The sequence below is a fragment of the Taudactylus pleione genome, unplaced genomic scaffold, assembly GCF_031769625.1.
Source record: "Taudactylus pleione unplaced genomic scaffold, aTauple2 ptg000040l, whole genome shotgun sequence".
In the NCBI taxonomy this organism is placed as follows: Eukaryota; Metazoa; Chordata; class Amphibia; order Anura; family Myobatrachidae; genus Taudactylus; species Taudactylus pleione.
Window position 1 is genome coordinate 25525262 of NW_028284442.1, and position 20950 is coordinate 25546211.

At 48.1% G+C, this 20950-nt stretch overlaps 1 protein-coding gene across 1 annotated transcript in view; it reads left to right on the top strand.

Moving 5' to 3' along the window:
• The window catches only part of SERPINF1 (serpin family F member 1), a 75083-nt gene that overhangs the window by 1288 nt on the left and 52845 nt on the right, over positions 1-20950 (top strand). The gene's annotated exons all lie outside the window — the stretch shown is intronic.

A 20950-nucleotide genomic window follows, 5' to 3' on the forward strand; every position in this document is an offset into this window, starting at 1 on the left:
ACACACAACACAGCTGAGACTGCAGTTTTTTCATGCACCATTAGGTATTACATATAATGGTGTCACTTTTTTTTCTTTTTACACATTTATTTTTTTGCTCACATCTTTTTTTAATACAATAATAAACAGAAGAGAGTTTCGGTCTAGGAGCATGAACATTTTTTCCATTTAAGCTCCGTTGCGCCTAGTCACTTGACAGTATGGACAGAACTGTGTTAATAGAAGGGATGACTGATCCATATTTTATGTCTGCACATTGTCTTCCTTTACGAAAGGATGCTGAATAAAAATAGGACATAGTTTATTCCAGTGGTTCCCAAACTGTGCACCGTGGCACCCTGGGGTGCCTCAGGACACTTGCAGGGGTGCCTCAGGTTGGTGGTCCAGCACTAAATCATATTATTAATGGTCAATGTAATGTAAATATCTGGACAAACAGAAGCTGAAACCTGTCCAACACCACATAACTGAACCTAAGGATGACAGGTCAGCAGTTTACTTCACTTTATTACTTTACTACATTTTTTTTAAAATTTCTCAATAGCAAACATTTGGCTTAGGGGTGCCATGAAAACAATGCTGTTACTCAAGAGCACCGTGATTCAAAAAAGTTTGGGAACATCTGGTTTAGTCTATTTAGCATTAACAGGAAAATAAGACACATACTAAATTGAATACAACAATCACTCCTATTCACTCCTGCTGGCAGAGCTGTAGAAGGGTTAATGGATTCCCGATCTATAGGTCCCCATACATCTGCGACAGATCATCGCGATGTAGCGATGGGATCAGAAATGCCGATCTGCCGGTCGGAAATGCCGACCGGAGGCCATCGATGTTCTGCGATCCATCACAGGATCGGTAAAATTCTACATGTTAAATTTCACCGATCTGCCAAACACGATAATGTTTTTATCGTGATCGGCATATCTGTGAAATTCAACATGTTGGATTTCAGCGATCCTGCGATGACAGGTTGCAGGATCGCCACATCGTGACGATCCGTCGCAGAAGTATGGGGGCTTTATCCCACCCCTCCGTAGTGGCTAATTCTCATTTCAGAATGTACAACTTAGTTCTGGAATTTTATTGCCACACCACAACTAAAAAAAATGCGTTTTCAACTTATGGCTAAAACGTGTTCTGTGCGCTCTTTGAATAGTGGGGCTACTTACTGTTGTCATTGGATAACTTTAATCTGTCAGTTACTCAACACAGCAATAAATAAATCAAACTAAAGGGTCTATTTAATCAATCAGCTCCTAACTGCCATGCCACAAGCTGTGTTTAAAAAATGAACGTTAGGAGCTGATTGGCTGGTACTTTATCTCTGTTCACTTTAACTTCATCCAAGGCTTAGTATATAGGGAATCAGTTTGAATGAATGACGGCCCTATGGCTGGCGGTTCAATTCCCGACGCCGGAAAACTGTCAGTAGTGAAGATCCTGATAGGGGATTTAGGTAAGTATAACTAACCCTACTCCCCCCTAACCCTCCCTTAGGGGTGCCTAACCCTAACCTCCCCCACTAGTGCCTAGCACTAACCCCCCCAAGTGCCTAAATCTAACCCCCCCCATCCTCGCAGCCTAAACCTAAGTCTCCCGGGGGGGGTACCTAACCCTACCCTCCCTTCCCCTAGCCTAACCCTCCCGGGGGGGTGCCTAACCCTAAGTCCCCCCCGGGAGCCCCTAACCTAACCTTTCCCCCCCGCGCGGCTGTCCGCACCCGCCACCCGGCTCACCTTCATTTGGGATGCCGGGCATCGGGCTCCCGGCGTAGGTATAATGGGTGGGCTGGCAGCAGGTGTGAACCATCTATGGGCAGGGCTAGTGCATGAATACTAGCAGTGGTAGAAAACATAATTGTTAGGCCCCATAGGTAAATATGTTGTTGGGCTTGGCCATTCTGGATCACCCTTGTGAGGCCTGATCTGCTGTTTTGAGAATGAGTTATAAAAGCCTATTACTAAGTACAGGCACCCAAGGTACACACCCTCTCAGTTCTGTGTCGGATGCGGTATGAACAGGGCAAGGAATGGGCATGTGAGGCCTGAAAACCACACGGCTGGCCATACAACTTAATCCCCATCAAATTAACACAGAAATTAATGCAATGCCCCACTGATAGGTTTGCAGAGCAGAATGAATTGGAACATACCTTGCACCTGCACCCAAGTCAGTTATGCTTCTAATAAAACTAGCTGCAGTTACTTGTTCCAAAGGCTCTGGACTGGTGTACTACTACTTGGTTGCTGCATGACAAGTGCAACCGTTTACCCAAGGAGACGGCATCTATAAAATATATGTATATAATTTATTTTTTTCAAAAATTTAAAAAAAGCACTCATCAGTCTTCTTATGCAATTCACCGTGTTTATTAGTCACCGCATGTAGGTCAGCATATTGCAATAGGTCGATGTTTCGGTCCACACAGGATCTTTTTCAAGACCTCCTCACTGTTCAGCAGCAATTCTAATAGCACATGCTACTGATACAGAGCTGAATGCGTTTTGCAGTATGTGCACCTCAGCATATGGATATACATAAAATATTTTTACAGGCTGCTTTTTAAATATAAATTATGTCCAAAATGCGTCCAACTCAGCATCAGACCCCAAGAGGGTTATGTAACAGGTTCCAACTTCACAGAACGTAGGATTTCAGTGAGATTGCTGCTGAAATGAAAGCAGCTTTCAGTTATAAGGCTGGTTCAGTCTTATAACCAAAAGTCACTTTATATGTAGCAGCACTCTCACTGAAATCACCCCTGGTTCCGTGAAATCGGAACCTGATACATAACCCCCATAGGGTCTGATGCTGATAAGTCTATTGGTGAATACACACGGTAGGATTTTTTTGAACTATTTGTCGTTAACGACAAATCATTAAAAATATCGTTCAGTTTCTGAGGTATAATGATGAACGAAAACTACAAATGCGCGCTCCCGTTTGTAGTTTGTAGTTCATCGTCCCAACGATAATGTCAGGTTGAACATGTTCGGGGATGAGGGAGGGAGCCCAGCACTGAACAAAATCGTTATTGATTTTGTTCAGTGTTGTGCTCAGTGTTGTTAACAATTCATTTGGGGAGAAAATCGTCCCGTGTGTACGCACCTTAATGTATTAGTACAGAAGTTGGTCACTCCTTGTGTAGAAAGCTCTGCTGGTGTAATTTTGTAGCATTGTTGATTATTTAATCATGTGATTGATATCATGGGGTCAGGTACAGCTGGCATAATCATGTATGTGCCACTGCTTATATAGTGTGTGGTGGCCATTGGCTAGTTTTGGCCAAAGTGAGATGGCCGACACTGGAGTCTGGGGCGGGTAATCAGGCATGCCTGTCAATCACACAGAGAGCCACCTGATCCCCGGTGAGTTTACTGATTCCTGGCAGCAGCATTTGGAGCTGAGTAGACTTCATTTTATTGTTTAAACGACACCCCCTACTGGAAGTTTTGGACTGTGCAGCAGCTTCCACCTTGCAACCACCACTGTTTGGGAGGTATGGTGTAAATGCGACTGAATTACACGCATAGGCCTGTCAGGAGGCAAATATTTTGTTGGTATATAATCATCAACATTGAGTATATGTATGTGTATATGTATTCAATGTTAATGATTATTAGCAGCACCAATGTCATAAGAACAGGGTTTTGGGGCCTATTCAAGATGCTAATTATCGAGGTCCGAACGGACCCCGATAATTAACACACTGTCTCGCCGCGGATGCCGGAGCAATTCATCTTGGTTCCAGCGCTGAGACAGCTGATTCGAAAATCAGCTGTCCCAGCGAGTGGCTTCATAGCTCCTTTCGGAGCAGTGAATTTTTCACTGCTCGCGAGAGCAGTGCGCATGCGTGACCTACAGCTACAGGTCATGCATGCGCACAAGAGCTCTGATGTCCAGCAGAAGGAGCCGGACAGGGGTGGAGGGATCCGAAAGGATCCCTGTTCGCGACCCGAGACTCCTTCCCATAGGGAAGGAGCGGGTAGCGGTAGCAAACGCCATCTGAAGATGGCGAATGCTCCCGCAATCAAGCTCCGAAAAAATTATATTTTCGGAGCTTGATGAATTATGTCCCCATACTAGTGTATGGGGACAGCGGGCCATTCCACAAAAGGAAGGTAAGTAAGAGGTATCTGTGATATCTCCTGCTTTACCTTCGTGATGAATGGCCCGAACACTTAATTTTTACACTTGCAGGTGAAAATGTGTATTTTCACATGCTTTTGTAAATATTAACTGATGATGAATAGGCCCCTTTGTATTTAATTCTGTTTTATATGGTGTGATTTTCACATTTATTATTAACACTTTCCAGGCATTTTTCTCTCTTTTGTATACGACACTTCATTATATTGTGTACAAATAGGGCAATGTAACCAGGGCCGGCTCTAGGGGTGTTCGACCTGAGCAGTCGCACAGGGGCGCCAACCATAGAGGGCGCACCCCTACCCAACATCCCGATTTCAGATTTCATTACTGTCCCGCTGTTCCACCCAAGGGCCGAAGTGGCCCGCGGGTGCTTAAATCGGGAGGTTGGGTACCCCCCCCTGCCGCAGCTCTGCGGCGGTGCCGGACCACAGAGACTCTGAATGGATGCTGCGCGCATGCGCGCGGTATCCATTCAGTGATGGGAGGGGGCTGGGGGAAACCCAGCTAGTGAGGCTCCCCCCGGCCTGACCTTATTTGGAGGCGGACACGCCTCCTAATAACGTCACGCAGGGGGCATGGCCTATGGTAATTAGGACACGCCCCAATTTTTGGTCGCGCACGAAGATAGGGCGCGCTGGAGGGGGCCGGCTCAGGGAACTCCGACCCCTGGAGCCGGCCCTGAATGTAACTAACCTCATCTCTGCACTTTTCTACACTATCGTGGGGCATACTGTAACTGTACACAATTGCTACACCTGACATACACCTGGCGCAAATGAAACTGGGTTTGAGCCACACACACATGAGATGGGTCCAATAAAACAAAGACTCGTAAATTACCCTTTTTATGTGTATTTTTTCCAAATAGATTAAAAGCACAAATGCATTAAATTCTAAATGAGCCCCATATAGAGATAAAAGACTTATTATGAGAGACTAAATATTCCCTTTATATATCTGCTGCTATTGTCTGCATTTTGTTTTCTACCATGAACAAACCTAAACTAGTTCATATAGAGCTAGACAAGATTAATTATTTTTAAGAGCGTGATCTCATTAAGGGCTTTGGGGTAAACTGCAGGGTAATTTTTCATTATAATTAGCAAAATAATCTTTGGTCTAATTATAGCTTTTTTAATATGACAAAGGTGACACCCAAAATAAGGGATGTGATGAATGCAAATGGGTTATATCTACATCTATGCAGCCCCATACATACATAATATATACATACAGATAGCCAATTCATTATCCAGTAAGACTACCGGTTTTAACTATGTATTGACCAAGGATTACTAATACTTCTTAAATTTCTTCGTCATTTTTGATCTGTATACTAGAGTCGTCAGACTCATCCTTAGAACTGAAGCAACAAAATTTTGGGAGATATATGCTTGGCCACGCCTCCTCCCCAATGTGCAAAGAGTACTATGTGCGGCGCCGGGAAGGGGCCCGATTTGTCCCTCTCGGCCAGGGGGCAGATCCAGGAGGGTTCGAACAGTGAGGCTTCCCCCCCCCCCCCCCCCCGTAACAGTTGCAGGGAGAGAGAGAGGGGACAGTCTAACAATATAACAGTTCAAAAGTAAACCAGTATCTTACATAGATATTTTCATCATCTTTTCCACATACATCCAGGGGCGCTGAGAGGGAGGGGGAGAGGTTACTACTTACCCGGGTCAGTTGGAGGGGCTCGGGTCTGTAGCACATCGGGCAGGGAGAGAGAAGTGACTGCTGCTGCTCAGTTGCAGCAGCCTTCCTGGACCCCCCGTGGCCCAGCACAAAGCAGTGTGGAGAGAGATTGATGCTGCTGAGCAGCAGCAGTCTCATCTCTCACCCTGCCCGATATGCTACAGACCCAGTCCCCTCCAAACATCCCGGGCCCGGGTAAGTAGTACTTGCTTCTCTTCCCTATTGGTGCCCAGGATATGTGTGAGAAAAAGATTATGAAGATATGTTAGATACTGGTTAATTTTGGGCTGTTAGAAGAATATTATGGGCATACTTGCCAACTCTCCCTGAATGTCAGGGAGACTCCCTGAAACAGTAGCAATCTCCTTGATTCCCTGGAGAGTCTAGCAGTCTCCCTGATTGCACCTGTCAGTGTTGCTGTGTATGTGTGAACTGAGGTAGTGCATGTGCATAACAAGAAACTGAAGAATCCGATCACAATTCACAACTTGGACCTCTTTCTGATAAGAAGGAATGGGGCTCAGCGGATGTCAACACCCGCAGTCAAGATCTGAAAAATGTCAGTTTTCAGAGCTTGATGAATGGACAGCAGCCACATCGGGACAGCAATGATGAATGGTTCTGTTATATAAAACATGCAGAAACCATGCATGTATAACGGACCCATTTACTTTGAGGAATAGGCCCATATGGGTTGGTTACAGGATGCCGGCGGTCGGGATCCCGGCGGTCAGAATCCCGACGGCAGCATTCTGACCAGGTTACAATCCTGATGTGGAGAGATGAGTATCCTAACCCTACCCCTCCCGACAGCGGCTGCCCGACATGGGTGAAAATCCCGATCGTCCCTAAAGTATGTATTCACTAACATAATTCCCTCCCCTAACCCTAACCCTCCTTAGGGGTGCCTAACCCTAACCTTCCCCCCAGTGCCTAACCCTAATCCCCCCTAACCCTCCCCCTAAGCCCACTGCTTACATTCGTGATGCCGGAACCGTGATTCTGACAGGTGTCGGGATTACAGCAACGGTATTCTAAGCGCTGGCACCCCGCAAGTCGGGATACTAAACGTATCCCACCCATTTAGCTGAACATTAAGGCATTGGAAGTTTGAAGGGGCTCATACACATGGGAGTTGAAAAGCAACACCTGTTAAAAGCACAGACGAAACCTTGTACTGTAGATCTTCCCTGCAGCATAGTATACAATGTACTGATCACATCTATAGAACTACATTGTATTTTACAGAGGGTTAACTTTTGAAATCTGCAGGCAACACTGAGATTGTTGAAAAGTAAATCAAACTCTTGTCAGAAAGTGTGTGTTTACATTTGCTTACATTATTTTTGGACTGTCAGCGATATTAAATAGGCTTTAATGTATGTGCGCTCAATGCATAATAATTAAGGCCCCTGTATACTAGCTCTAAGGAAGGTTAAATGATAGCACTAAGCCAACAGCTTTGGCTCAGTCTAGTTTTCTCAAACACTGAGATTTGTCTTTTGGCAAATTGTATTCTGGCAGTATTAGAGAAATATGTGATTAAATGCAATGCTATCTAGTCACTAGCATTGCAGATCTTTGTCTGACATGTCTTTCATTATCACAGAAATAGTTTCAACTATCCAACATGTTTTTTTTTTTTCATGGTACCAGCAGAACAATTTCCCTTAACTTGCATTTCTGAGTGGAAAAGTCTTGAAGAGCTGTCTTTTCCTGTGTGGTTTGGACCAACTCTAGTGTACTTTTTAATGCACAGAATTTTTGGAAATGGAAAACTTGGGAGTAGAATAGTAGATTCCAGTATTCTCATTGCAGTAGATTCATTGGTATAATCTATTTGTGTAAATTTATGGCAGTAACTCTGTTCCAGAGTGTGTGTGTGTGTGTGTGTGTGTGTGTGTGTGTGTGTGTGTGTGTGTGTGTGTGTGTGTGTGTATATATTAGGGGTGAGCGGGTTCGGATTTCTGAAATCCGAACCCCCCCGAGCCCCCCCGATCCGAGTCCGATCCGAGTCAGGCTCGACTTTTCCCGCCTGACTCGGATCTGAAATCGAGGCAAAACGTCATCTTCCCGCCTTCCGAGTCTCGCGGGTTTTGGATCCTATATAAGGTACACACGTCGGCGCCATTTTCTCACTCGGCTGTGGACAGTGAAGAGGGAGGGTGGGAGTTAGGGCTGTGTAGTGTAGTGTAGTGTAGTGCTGCTGTTGTCCACTACTTCAAAGTCCATAGGGGCTGGCTGTGTTGTGCTGTGCTGCTGTTGTTAATAGGGGCTGTGTCCACTACTTCAAAGTCCATAGGGGCTGGCTGGACTGTGTTGTGCAGTCAGTTCTCCATAGGGGCTGTGTCCACTCCAAAGTCCTGTGCAGTGTCCCAGTCCTAAAGGAGTGCTGTAGTGTTGTCCAGGGGGTGCTCTGTCCATCAGGGGTGCTCCCCCCAAGTGCTAAAAAAATAATATATTTTCTGTGTTTGTGAATTGTGTGCGCAGTAGCCGCACGTGCATCAACAAAGTAGTGCCAAGCGTGCGCCTGTGTCATAAGTAAAGGGCCGGCTGGCTTGACCGTTAAGGGTGCTGTAACCCCCGAAAGTACACTCCAGTCCAAACCAAAAAAAAAATTATTTTCTGTGTTTGTGAATTGTGTGCGCAGTAGCCGCACGTGCATCAACAAAGTAGTGCCAAGCGTGCGCCTGTGTCATAAGTAAAGGGCCGGCTGGCTTGACCGTTAAGGGTGCTGTAACCCCCGAAAGTACACTCCAGTCCAAACCAAAAAAAAAATTATTTTCTGTGTTTGTGAATTGTGTGCGCAGTAGCCGCACGTGCATCAACAAAGTAGTGCCAAGCGTGCGCCTGTGTCATAAGTAAAGGGCCGGCTGGCTTGACCGTTAAGGGTGCTGTAACCCCCGAAAGTACACTCCAGTCCAAACCAAAAAAAATATTATTTTCTGTGTTTGTGAATTGTGTGCGCAGTAGTCGCACGTGCATCAACAAAGTAGTGCCAAGCGTGCGCCTGTGTCATAAGTAAAGGGCCGGCTGGCTTGACCGTTAAGGGTGCTGTAACCCCCGAAAGTACACTCCAGTCCAAACCAAAAAAAAAATTATTTTCTGTGTTTGTGAATTGTGTGCGCAGTAGCCGCACGTGCATCAACAAAGTAGTGCCAAGCGTGCGCCTGTGTCATAAGTAAAGGGCCGGCTGGCTTGACCGTTAAGGGTGCTGTAACCCCCGAAAGTACACTCCAGTCCAAACCAAAAAAAATATTATTTTCTGTGTTTGTGAATTGTGTGCGCAGTAGTCGCACGTGCATCAACAAAGTAGTGCCAAGCGTGCGCCTGTGTCATAAGTAAAGGGCCGGCTGGCTTGACCGTTAAAGGGTGCTGTAACCCCCAAGTACACTCCAGTCCAAACCAAAAAAAAAATTATTTTCTGTGTTTGTGAATTGTGTGCGCAGTAGCCGCACGTGCATCAACAAAGTAGTGCCAAGCGTGCGCCTGTGTCATAAGTAAAGGGCCGGCTGGCTTGACCGTTAAGGGTGCTGTAACCCCCGAAAGTACACTCCAGTCCAAACCAAAAAAAAAATTATTTTCTGTGTTTGTGAATTGTGTGCGCAGTAGCCGCACGTGCATCAACAAAGTAGTGCCAAGCGTGCGCCTGTGTCATAAGTAAAGGGCCGGCTGGCTTGACCGTTAAAGGGTGCTGTAACCCCCGAAAGTACACTCCAGTCCTAACCAAAAAAAAATTATTTTCTGTGTTTGTGAATTGTGTGCGCAGTAGCCGCACGTGCATCAACAAAGTAGTGCCAAGCGTGCGCCTGTGTCATAAGTAAAGGGCCGGCTGGCTTGACCGTTAAGGGTGCTGTAACCCCCGAAAGTACACTCCAGTCCAAACCAAAAAAAAAATTATTTTCTGTGTTTGTGAATTGTGTGCGCAGTAGCCGCACGTGCATCAACAAAGTAGTGCCAAGCGTGCGCCTGTGTCATAAGTAAAGGGCCGGCTGGCTTGACCGTTAAGGGTGCTGTAACCCCCGAAAGTACACTCCAGTCCAAACCAAAAAAAATATTATTTTCTGTGTTTGTGAATTGTGTGCGCAGTAGTCGCACGTGCATCAACAAAGTAGTGCCAAGCGTGCGCCTGTGTCATAAGTAAAGGGCCGGCTGGCTTGACCGTTAAGGGTGCTGTAACCCCCGAAAGTACACTCCAGTCCAAACCTAAAAAAAAATTATTTTCTGTGTTTGTGAATTGTGTGCGCAGTAGCCGCACGTGCATCAACAAAGTAGTGCCAAACGTGCGCCTGTGTCATAAGTAAAGGGCCGGCTGGCTTGACCGTTAAGGGTGCTGTAACCCCCGAAAGTACACTCCAGTCCAAACCCAAAAAAAAATTATTTTCTGTGTTTGTGAATTGTGTGCGCAGTAGCCGCACGTGCATCAACAAAGTAGTGCCAAGCGTGCGCCTGTGTCATAAGTAAAGGGCCGGCTGGCTTGACCGTTAAGGGTGCTGTAACCCCCGAAAGTACACTCCAGTCCAAACCAAAAAAAAAATTATTTTCTGTGTTTGTGAATTGTGTGCGCAGTAGCCGCACGTGCATCAACAAAGTAGTGCCAAGCGTGCGCCTGTGTCATAAGTAAAGGGCCGGCTGGCTTGACCGTTAAGGGTGCTGTAACCCCCGAAAGTACACTCCAGTCCAAACCTAAAAAAAAATTATTTTCTGTGTTTGTGAATTGTGTGCGCAGTAGCCGCATGTGCATCAACAAAGTAGTGCCAAGCGTGCGCCTGTGTCATAAGTAAAGGGCCAGCTGGCTTGACCGTTAAAGGGTGCTGTAACCCCCGAAAGTACACTCCAGTCCAAACCAAAAAAAAATTATTTTCTGTGTTTGTGAATTGTGTGCGCAGTAGCCGCACGTGCATCAACAAAGTAGTGCCAAGCGTGCGCCTGTGTCATAAGTAAAGGGCCGGCTGGCTTGACCGTTAAGGGTGCTGTAACCCCCGAAAGTACACTCCAGTCCAAACCTAAAAAAAAATTATTTTCTGTGTTTGTGAATTGTGTGCGCAGTAGCCGCACGTGCATCAACAAAGTAGTGCCAAGCGTGCGCCTGTGTCATAAGTAAAGGGCCGGCTGGCTTGACCGTTAAAGGGTGCTGTAACCCCCGAAAGTACACTCCAGTCCAAACCAAAAAAAAATTATTTTCTGTGTTTGTGAATTGTGTGCGCAGTAGCCGCACGTGCATCAACAAAGTAGTGCCAAGCGTGCGCCTGTGTCATAAGTAAAGGGCCGGCTGGCTTGACCGTTAAAGGGTGCTGTAACCCCCAAAGTACACTCCAGTCCAAACCAAAAAAAAATTATTTTCTGTGTTTGTGAATTGTGTGCGCAGTAGCCGCACGTGCATCAACAAAGTAGTGCCAAGAGTGCGCCTGTGTCATAAGTAAAGGGCCGGCTGGCTTGACCGTTAAAGGGTGCTGTAACCCACAAAGTACACTCCAGTCCAAACCAAAAAAAAAATTATTTTCTGTGTTTAGCCGCACGTATATATCAAATCGATATAACATAAATGGAGGACCAAACTTTCTCCGATAAAAATAAAATAGAGAAAGATCAAGAACCACTTCCTCCTAGTGCTGAAGCTGCTGCCACTAGTCATGACATAGACGATAACATGCCATCAACGTCGTCTGCCAAGGCCGATGCCCAATGTCATAGTAGAGGGCACATACAATCCCAAATGGCAAAGTTCAGGAAAATGACCTTGAAAAAGACATTTAAATCAGCTGAAGAGAAACGTAAACTTGCCAATATGCCATTTACGACACGGAGTGGCAAGGAACGGCTAAGGTCGATCCCTAGTATGTTCATGACTAGTGGTTCAGCTTCACATGACGATGGAAGCACTCCTCCCACTAAAAAAATCAAAAGAGTTAAGCTGGCAAAAGCACAGCGAAGAACTGTGCTTTCTAAGAAGATATCACAAATCCCCAAGGAGAGTCCAAGTGTGGTGGTGGTTGCGATGCCTGACCTTCCCAGCACTGGACGGGAAGAGGTGGCTCTTTCCACCATTTGCACGCCCCCTGCAAGTGCTGAAAGGAGCACCCACAGTCCACTTGCTGATATGCAAATTGAAGATGTCACTGTTGAAGTACAACAGGATGAGGATACTGGTGTAGCTGGCGCTGAGGAGGAAGTTGGCGAGGAGGATTCTGATGGTGATGTGGTTTGTTTAAATCAGGCTCCGGGGGAGACAGTTGTTGTCCGTGGGATGAAAAAGCCCATCACGGTCATGCCTGGGCAGAAGACCAAACATTCCACCTCTTTGGTCTGGCAATATTTCTATCCAAATCCGGACAACAACTGTCTTGCCATATGTACCATATGTAAAGGTGAAATAAGTAGGGGTAGGGACGTCAACCACCTAGGAACATCCTCCCTTATACGGCACCTGCAGCGCGTTCATAAAAAGTTACTGTCAAGTTCAGAAACTTTGGCTCAGACCGTAAGCAGTCCAGGGACACCTAAATCCCGTTGTCCTGTTGTATCCAAGCGCCTGCAAACCACACCGTCAACTCCCTCCTCGTCAATTTCCTCCTTAGTCAGGATCGGAAGTAGTCCTGCAGGCCATATCACTGGCATGACTGACTCTCCTATCCGGGATTCCTCCGGAGGATCCTGCATTGCTACGCCTACTGCTGCCGCTGCTGCTGTTGCTGCTGCTGCTGGGAGTCGTTCATCATCCCAGAGAGGAAGTAGGAACACCACTACTTTTACTAAACAATTGACCCTCCAACAGTCCTTAGCGAGGAGGATGAAGTACGACAGCAGTCATCCTGAAGCAAAACGTATAACTGAGGCCTTGACTGCTATGTTGGTGTTAGACGTGCGTCCGGTATCCGCCATTAGTGCAGTGGGATTTAGACAATTGATGGAGGTAGTGTGTCCCCGGTTCCAAATCCCGTCTAGATTCCACTTCACTAGGCAGGCGATACCGAGACTGTACAGAAACGTCAGAAAAAGTGTCCTCAGTGTCCTGAAAAATGCCGTTGTACACAATGTCCACTTAACCACGGACATGTGGACAAGTGGAACAGGGCAGACTAAGGACTATATGACTGTGACAGCCCACTGGGTAGATGTATCACCTTACGCAGCAACAGCAGCAGCGTCACCAGTAGCAGCATCTCAGAAACGCCAGCTCGTTACAAGGCAGGCTACGCTGTGTATCACCGGTTTCAGTAAGAGGCACACCGCCGACAACCTCTTAGAGAAACTGAGGGAAATCATCGCCCAGTGGCTTACCCCACTTAGACTCTCCTGGGGATTTGTGATATCTGACAACGCCACCAATATTGTGCGGGCATTACATCTGGGCAAATTCCAGCACGTCCCATGTTTTGCTCACACAATAAACTTGGTGGTGCAGAATTTTCTGAAAAGCGACAGGGGCGTGCAGGAGACGCTTTGGGTGGCCCGAAAAATTTCTGGCCACTTTCGCCATTCAGCGACTGCGTGCCGAAGACTGGAGCGCCAGCAAACACTCTTGAACCTGCCCCGCCATCACCTGAAGCAAGAGGTTGTGACGCGGTGGAACTCAACCCTCTATATGCTTCAGAGGATGGAGGAGCAGCAAAAGGCCATACAAGCCTATACATCCACCTATGACATAGGCAAAGGAGGGGGTATGCACCTGACTCAAGCGCAGTGGAGAATGATTTCCGTGTTGTGCAAGGTTCTTCAGCCCTTCGAACTTGCCACACGTGAAGTCAGTTCAGACACTGCCAGCTTGAGTCAGGTCATTCCCCTCATCAGGCTTTTGCAGAAGCAGCTGGAGAAAGTGAAGGAGGAGCTAAGACGGAGCGATTCCGCTCGGCATGTGGGACTTGTGGATGAAGCCCTTCATTCGCTTTGCCAGGATTCCAGGGTGGTCAATCTGTTGAAATCAGACCACTACATTTTGGCCACCGTGCTCGATCCTAGGTTTAAAGCCTATGTGGTGTCTCTCTTTCCGGCCGACACAAGCCTGCAGAGGTGCAAAGACCTGCTGGTGAACACACTGTCAGCTGAAGCGGAACGTGACACGTCAACGGCTCCTTCTTCATTTTCTCCCGCAACTGGGGCTGCCAGGAAAAAACTTAGGTATCCTAAGCAACCCGCTGGCGGTGATGCAGGGCAGGCAGGACCAAGTTTGGACATCTGGTCCGGACTGAAGGACCTGGCAACAATTTCTGACATGTCTACTGTCACTGCATATGATACTGTCACCATTGACAGAATGGTGGAGGATTACATCGGTGACAGCATCCAAGTAGGCATGTCAGACAGTCCATACCTGTACTGGCAGGAAAAAGAGGCAATTTGGAGGCCCCTGTACAAACTGGCTCTATTTTACCTGAGTTGCCCCCCCTCCAGTGTGTACTCCGAAAGAGTGTTTAGTGCAGCCGGGAACCTTGTCAGCGAAAGGCGTAGGAGGTTGCTTCCACAGAATGTGGAGAAGATGATGTTCATCAAAATGAATTATCAGCTCTTCCAGGGAGACCAGCCTCCAGAACGTACAGAGGGACCTGTGGTGGTGGATTCAAGTGGGGACGAGTTAATACTTTGTGAGGATGAGGATGTACACACTGAAGAGGGTGAGGAATCGGTGGATGAGGAGGATGAGGATGACATCTTGCCTCCGTAGAGCCAGTTTGTGCAGGGACACATTAATTGCCAGCTTGTTTTGTGGGGGCCCAAACGAACCAATCATTTCAGCCACAGTTGTGTGGCAGACCCTGGCGCTGAAATGATTGATTTGTTAAAGTGTGCATGTCCTGTTTATACAACATAAGGGTGGGTGGGAGGGCCCAAGGACAATTCCATCTTGCACCTCTTTTTTTCTTTGCATTATGTACAGTTTGGGGCCTAGTTTTTCTAACTGCCATCCTGTCTGCCACTGCAGTGTCACTCCTAGATGGGTCACGTGTTTGTGCCGCCCACTCGTGTCGCTTAGCATAGTCATCCAGCTACCTCGGTGCAACCTTTTGGACATAAAAACACTATTGTGAGGTGTGAGGTGTTCAGAATAGACTGGAAATGAGTGGAAATTAAGGTTATTGAGGTTAATAATAGCATAGGAGCAGAAAAACCTACAAATTCTGTGATTTTAGCTGTTTTTATGCTTTTTTTCAAAAAAATACAGATCCAAAACACAAAACCCAGAACCCAAAACACGGAAGGGTGGTTTTGGCAAAACCAATCCAGATCCAAAACACGAAGAAAGATCCAGATCCAAAACCAAAACACAAAACACGAAAAGTGGCCGGTGCACACCCCTAGTATATATATATATATATGGGTACATTATAATAATACAATCATCAGAGAATATAGATGCACCAAACATATAGCAATCATGCAGGTTTTGAGTGATTGTTTTTTTTCTCTTTTGTGGTACTTCATATTGTCTTAGGTAGTAATGTAGAACTACATGCAGGCACCTATACCTCCTCAAGCGCCAGCATACCTAGAAAGCCAACGACTGCCAGGCTTTGCTAAAACTTGCAGTTGCACCACAGTGCTAATCACAGGACTGACAGTGACTGCAGATACTTTTTTGTGGCAACAATTTCCCTAAGGAAAGTCCTGTGAATTATTCAGAGGCGTAGGGGATGTAGCCAAGCCTAACAACAGTGGCGTCACTAGGGGAGAGCGGGCCACACCGAGTGACACCATCCGAGGGGGTAATAGCAAAATAGCAGATCTCCTCTGCTATTTTGGTGCCATCCCATCGGATGGCGTCACTGAGCGATGAGCAGCGGTGATTGATGACGCAACCATGCATGTGTCATCGATTGTGCTGGGAGAGAGGCAGGAGGCTGCACAGAGTACTAGGCAAGTCTCCAGCATGATGAGAATGGGGGTGTGACACTTGGCTACACCCCACAAAAATTTTGAATCGGGGGCTTGGCTTTGTTGTCACAAGGCCACGCCCCCTTTGCAAAAGCTTGCAGGAGGGGTGACGGGGTAAGTACAGTACACTGGATGTCACCAATCCCAGTGACACCACTGCCTAACAATTCTGCATCACCTTATGGTACTCAATTTGCATACTCCTAATTCACCTCTCCAGGTATAAAGGGTTGTAAGTGCAAGTTATTCAAAGCTGTAAAAGCGGCCAAATGTTACTGTACATACCCGTAGGCTCCTCGATCAGTGCACACTTAGAACAGGGACAGCCCTAGAGCTGCACTAAAGGATACTACAACACACTCAAGAAGAGAACTTAAACTGAAAGCAGTCGCAGAGCTCCAGCCAGAGAGAACATACATGCAGTAGCCCTGGGAATTACAAATCACAGACCACAGAAGATCCAGCCACCATCTTGGACACCAAATGATATCCATTAAAGCATTTAAAGAACACATGCACTTATATAACAAATGATTAAGTAGTATTATTTTACTTCATCTCCATGCGGACTCTGGGCCTGATTCCGAGATTCATGTTAATGCATTGCAAACGCAACTGAATTCACACAGTTGCTAAAATATGCTAATGCCTTCCAAAGCATAGCCGAGCATAGGGACGCCCACTGCTGCCTTCTAATATCTGTCCATCGACATGTAACAGCGTAAACATCGGTAACAGTAACGCACATCGGGCAGTCACGCAGCAGGTAAGTCAAGTCTGACCAGGCGCAAACACTGCAGCTCTTCTGACACACAGAGAGCTCTCATGCTGCGACGGAGATCACAATAGCTAATTTATGCACGCCCATGACACGGCATTTAAACGGTCACACATGCCTGCGTTTTTCTAACCACTTCTCCCGAACGCTGACTGCTACGCCTGTGCAGTGCGTCTTTTGCGCAATTGCAAACAATAGTTTGATCTACGTAAATATCGGCTTTGCGAAAATCTCTGAAAAATAAATCTCTGACTCAGGCACTCTGATCATACAACTGTGAACTTGTGGCAGCAAAGGTTTGTAGGGAGAAGCCTCACAGTGAAAGTCTGTAGAGAAAAGAAGTCTTCATAAAATATTTGCTCCTCCCCTGAGTGCTGTGCCCTGCTGTGGTCTCACAATCCTGCTGGACTTGGATACAAACTCCTGTCTGGTGACTTAAAGCCTACAAGTTAGTATCAACAGTGGGGTCAAGAGTGGAAAAATATTTGGCATAACCCAGCCAATCAGCTCATCCACCCATGACATAGGATCAAACATTGAAATTTCATTTACCTTGCAGAAATCTAATCAAAAGTAGTACAATTGGGCTTCCGCATTCGATAGTAGATTCTTCTATTCATCTTAGTTGTACCATATGTTGTACATCTTTCAGTACCTGTTGTTTTCCCACAGGGAGTCTGTACAGCCTTTGATGGACCCCAACTCCAGAAGGAGTCAGAATGTCATGCCTGACCAAATTAGTCCTCTCCAAGCTATCTGAGAATATATATGAAAATTCATCTGCCAGGGCCTCTAACCGGCCTTTCAGTTCAACAGTTGCATGAGGACCAAAAACTAACGTTAACTCTAACAGGGTGTACAAATAAGTTTACTGCTCTCTCCAATCATTAAACAGGTTTTTATGATAAATCTGTTTACCCTTCTGGGTGTCAGGCCGAGATACTGTATCTCATAATTAACGACCCCCTACTTTATGGGTAACTTCAAAGAGGCAATTTTGTCAACAGTTTACTCCCATGCAGGGGTAGCAACAGCAAAACCAAAGACACGAGATTCTCATTTGGAAAATTGGCCAACTGGATCCAAGTGATTGTGCATTTCTACTTCAGGGTCCATAGGGTATCCACAGGATACCTTGGGGTATAGGTGTGATGTCAGTCGCAGGGCACCAAAGAGTTAAGCTTTCAGCCTCCCAGGATGCACTAGGTCCCCCTCCTATACCCCGCCCCCGAGCCAAGGCATCTCAGTTTAGTTTGGTGCCCGGCCGGAGTCGGGTGCACCTGTTGGAGTGGGGGCTAGAAGAGCCCCTGAAGCTTTTTCTTCATGCAGCTGTGGCTGCACATCTGGATGAACAGCATGGACAGTCAGTCCTGACGTCCATGCTGTCTTCCCTACACCCCGCCGGTACCAGAATGCCGGTACTGATCCGGGGATGCTGGTGGGCATCTGGGGTCACAGCTAGCGGTGACCCCAGATGTTCCGGACCATGGCCGGATTCAAGGGGGACAGAGGTAAGCAGCGCTGATCACATGGTCCTAAGACCCCAGGCAGGGGGCTCCCTGGGGACTGGCTGCTGCGTGGAGCCAGGCGACCAACCTGCGCTTCCACTACCCCCTGGGACAGCGGACCGCAGCAGAGCGGTAGCGCTGCGGCGTCCCAGGGGTTAAATGCATGCCAGGGGAGCGCGCCTTCCCTGTCTCACAGCCGGCGCCTACCCCGCTGCACACAGCCCTCTCTGCACTGTGCTGACTGGCCCTGTGTCAGCGCTCCTCCCCCAGGCCAGCCTTCTCTCTGCTTCTCGGCGGCCATCTTTTCAGAAGCATGGTGAACGCTGCTGGAAGCCTGCATTGGAAGCGTCGTGGTCTGGGTCCCCCCGCATACCTCTCCTCCGCTGTGGTCAGGTCTGTGTACGCAGCGCTGTGTCCTACCAGGCCCTGTGTCTGTGTAGTTGAGTGATCAGCGCTGTTAGTGCAGGAATTGATTTTCTTTGCATTGTATGTGACTGTGCGAGCGCTGCTGCCTGTAACTTTTCTTCTCAAGACTGTCAGCTTTATTACTGTCCCTGTTCTTTCTGCTAAGCCCTTGCGGTGCGGTGCTGCAGGGTGGTCTCTCACCTATTTAATATATAATTGGTGAGAGGGGTCACATACGTGGTGCCATCATGTCTGAAAGTGATTTTCCCCTTCGGCTATAGTGTACCACGTGTAAAGTACCGTTAGCGGAGGGGGAGGGTAGCGTGGAGGGCCTTTGCCGGCAGTGTTTGTCCATGGCGCGGCCTCTTACGGTTACAGCACCGGTACAGGAGCCGCCCTGGGCTTGTTTCGCTCAGGCGCTAGCAGCTTTAGTGGGCCAGTTAGTTCCGCAGCCCGCGTTTACTCCGATGGGTTTGTCCCAGCAGTCTGTGGTGTCGTCACCCATGCAGGGTTTCCCACGACAATTGGTGGTACCCCACAGTCTCCCTATTTCCCCGCTCCCGGTTTCTCAGGAGCCAGCGTGGGTTAACTCCCTGACGAGTTCTGTACAGCACTTGTCGGATGTGTTGCAAGGGGAGTCTGTGATGCGGCCTCATAAACGGCCGGTGGCGTCTCTGTCCGCTCCTTATGAGGATGACGAAGGGACGTCTGATGATGGGGAGATTCTGGATCCTTACGATCAGGAACCTCTCCATACTAAGGACGCTGATGCTAAGTCCAAAGTATATATTCCTGGACTTATTCGGGCGGTCCGCACAGCCTTGGTGATTGAGGACGAAGTTCCCCCAGCGGCTAAGTCTAAGTATGCCTTTTTCAAAGACGTGAAGGGCGATGCCACAGTCTTTCCTCTTTCGGGTCAGTTGGTGGACCATTTTGAGGAGGCGTGGAAACAGCCTGGCAAAAGATACCAGCCGCAGAGACGCCTGGCGGTGGCTTATCCGTTCGCGGATAATTATTTTGCTAAGTGGGAATCCCCTCCACAGGTGGATTCTCACGTGACCCGTCTTGTCCGTAGTGCCACATTGCCGATGCCATCCATGTCCTCCCTTAAGGATGCTACGGACCGCAAGGTGGAAATCTGCCTGAAGTCCGCTTATTCCCTTGCGGGGGGGGCAGCACGGCCGGCTATGGCCATTTGCTGGGTTGCCAGAGCGATGGAGCGCTGGGCGGATTCATTAGAGGCTTCTTTTGATTCCGACTGTCCGGCCGAACAGGCGGAGTTGATTGGCAATCTCCGTGATTCGGCCACCTACATCAACGAGGCGGCTCTAGACATTAGTACTCTGGTGTCTAGAATTTCTTCAGCAGCGGTAGCTGCTCGTCGCACCTTGTGGCTGCGATCCTGGAAGGCGGACGCAGATTCCAAGAAGGGTCTGGAAGCGTTGCCGTTTACCGGAGAAGTTCTCTTCGGTCCGGATCTGAATAAGATTGTGGCCACGCTGGCGGCAGCCAAATCGGCTTGTCTCCCGTCGGCCGCTGCTCCTTCTGGTTCTGGACCATCGTCCTTTCGGTCATCTAGGGCCCAGGGCAGGCCCAAACCACAGTCGTTTCCTCGTCAGGCTGGCCCTAGGAAATCGGTCAAGCCCCGGAAGCAGGCATGGAGTACCAGACGCCCGGCCCCCAAGCCAGATGACAAGCCTGCGGCCTGACGGTCCGGGCCTCCCTTTGGGGGATCCCAGGGCGTTAGGCCGCCTGCTGCAGTTTGCCCAGTGTTGATCGGTCACTACGACAGACACTTGGGTTCTGGAGGTGGTCTCCCACGGGTACGCCCTCTCCTTCCGGCACAGACCCCCGGCTCGATTCTTCACCACGGGTCTACCATCAGACCAGAACAAGGCTACGGAGCTGCGGAAGGTATTGCACACTATGCTCCAGGCTGGAGTTATAGTGCCTGTTCCATTCTCCCAGAGGGGCCAGGTTTTCTATTCAAATCTTTTTTTGGTACAGAAACCCAATGGGTCGTATCGTCTGATTCTCAACCTCAAAGCACTCAACAAGTCTTTGCGGGTACCGAAGTTTCGGATGGAGACTCTACGGTCCATCATTCTGGCGCTGGAACCTGGGGACTACATGGTGTCATTGGACATACAGGACGCTTACCTGCATGTCCCTATTCTTTTGCGCCATCAACAGTTCCTCAGGTTTGCAATCCGCAGCGACCACTTCCAGTTTCGGGCGTTACCTTTTGGCCTGGCGACAGCACCACGTGTTTTCACCAAGGTGATGGCGGTCATGGCGGCTTCTCTGCGGCTGCAGGGAGTCCGAATGTTGCCGTACTTGGACGACCTGTTATTGGTGGCGGGATCTCCAGAGCTCCTGTTACGCCACTTGGACCTGACCATTGCCCTGCTGCAACGGCACGGCTGGCTAATCAACTGGCAGAAGTCCACTCTAATCCCGTCTCGGAGGATTCTGCATCTTGGAGCCTTATTGGACTCGGGACAGCAAAAGATCTTCATGACGGAGGAAAAGATCTCTGCTT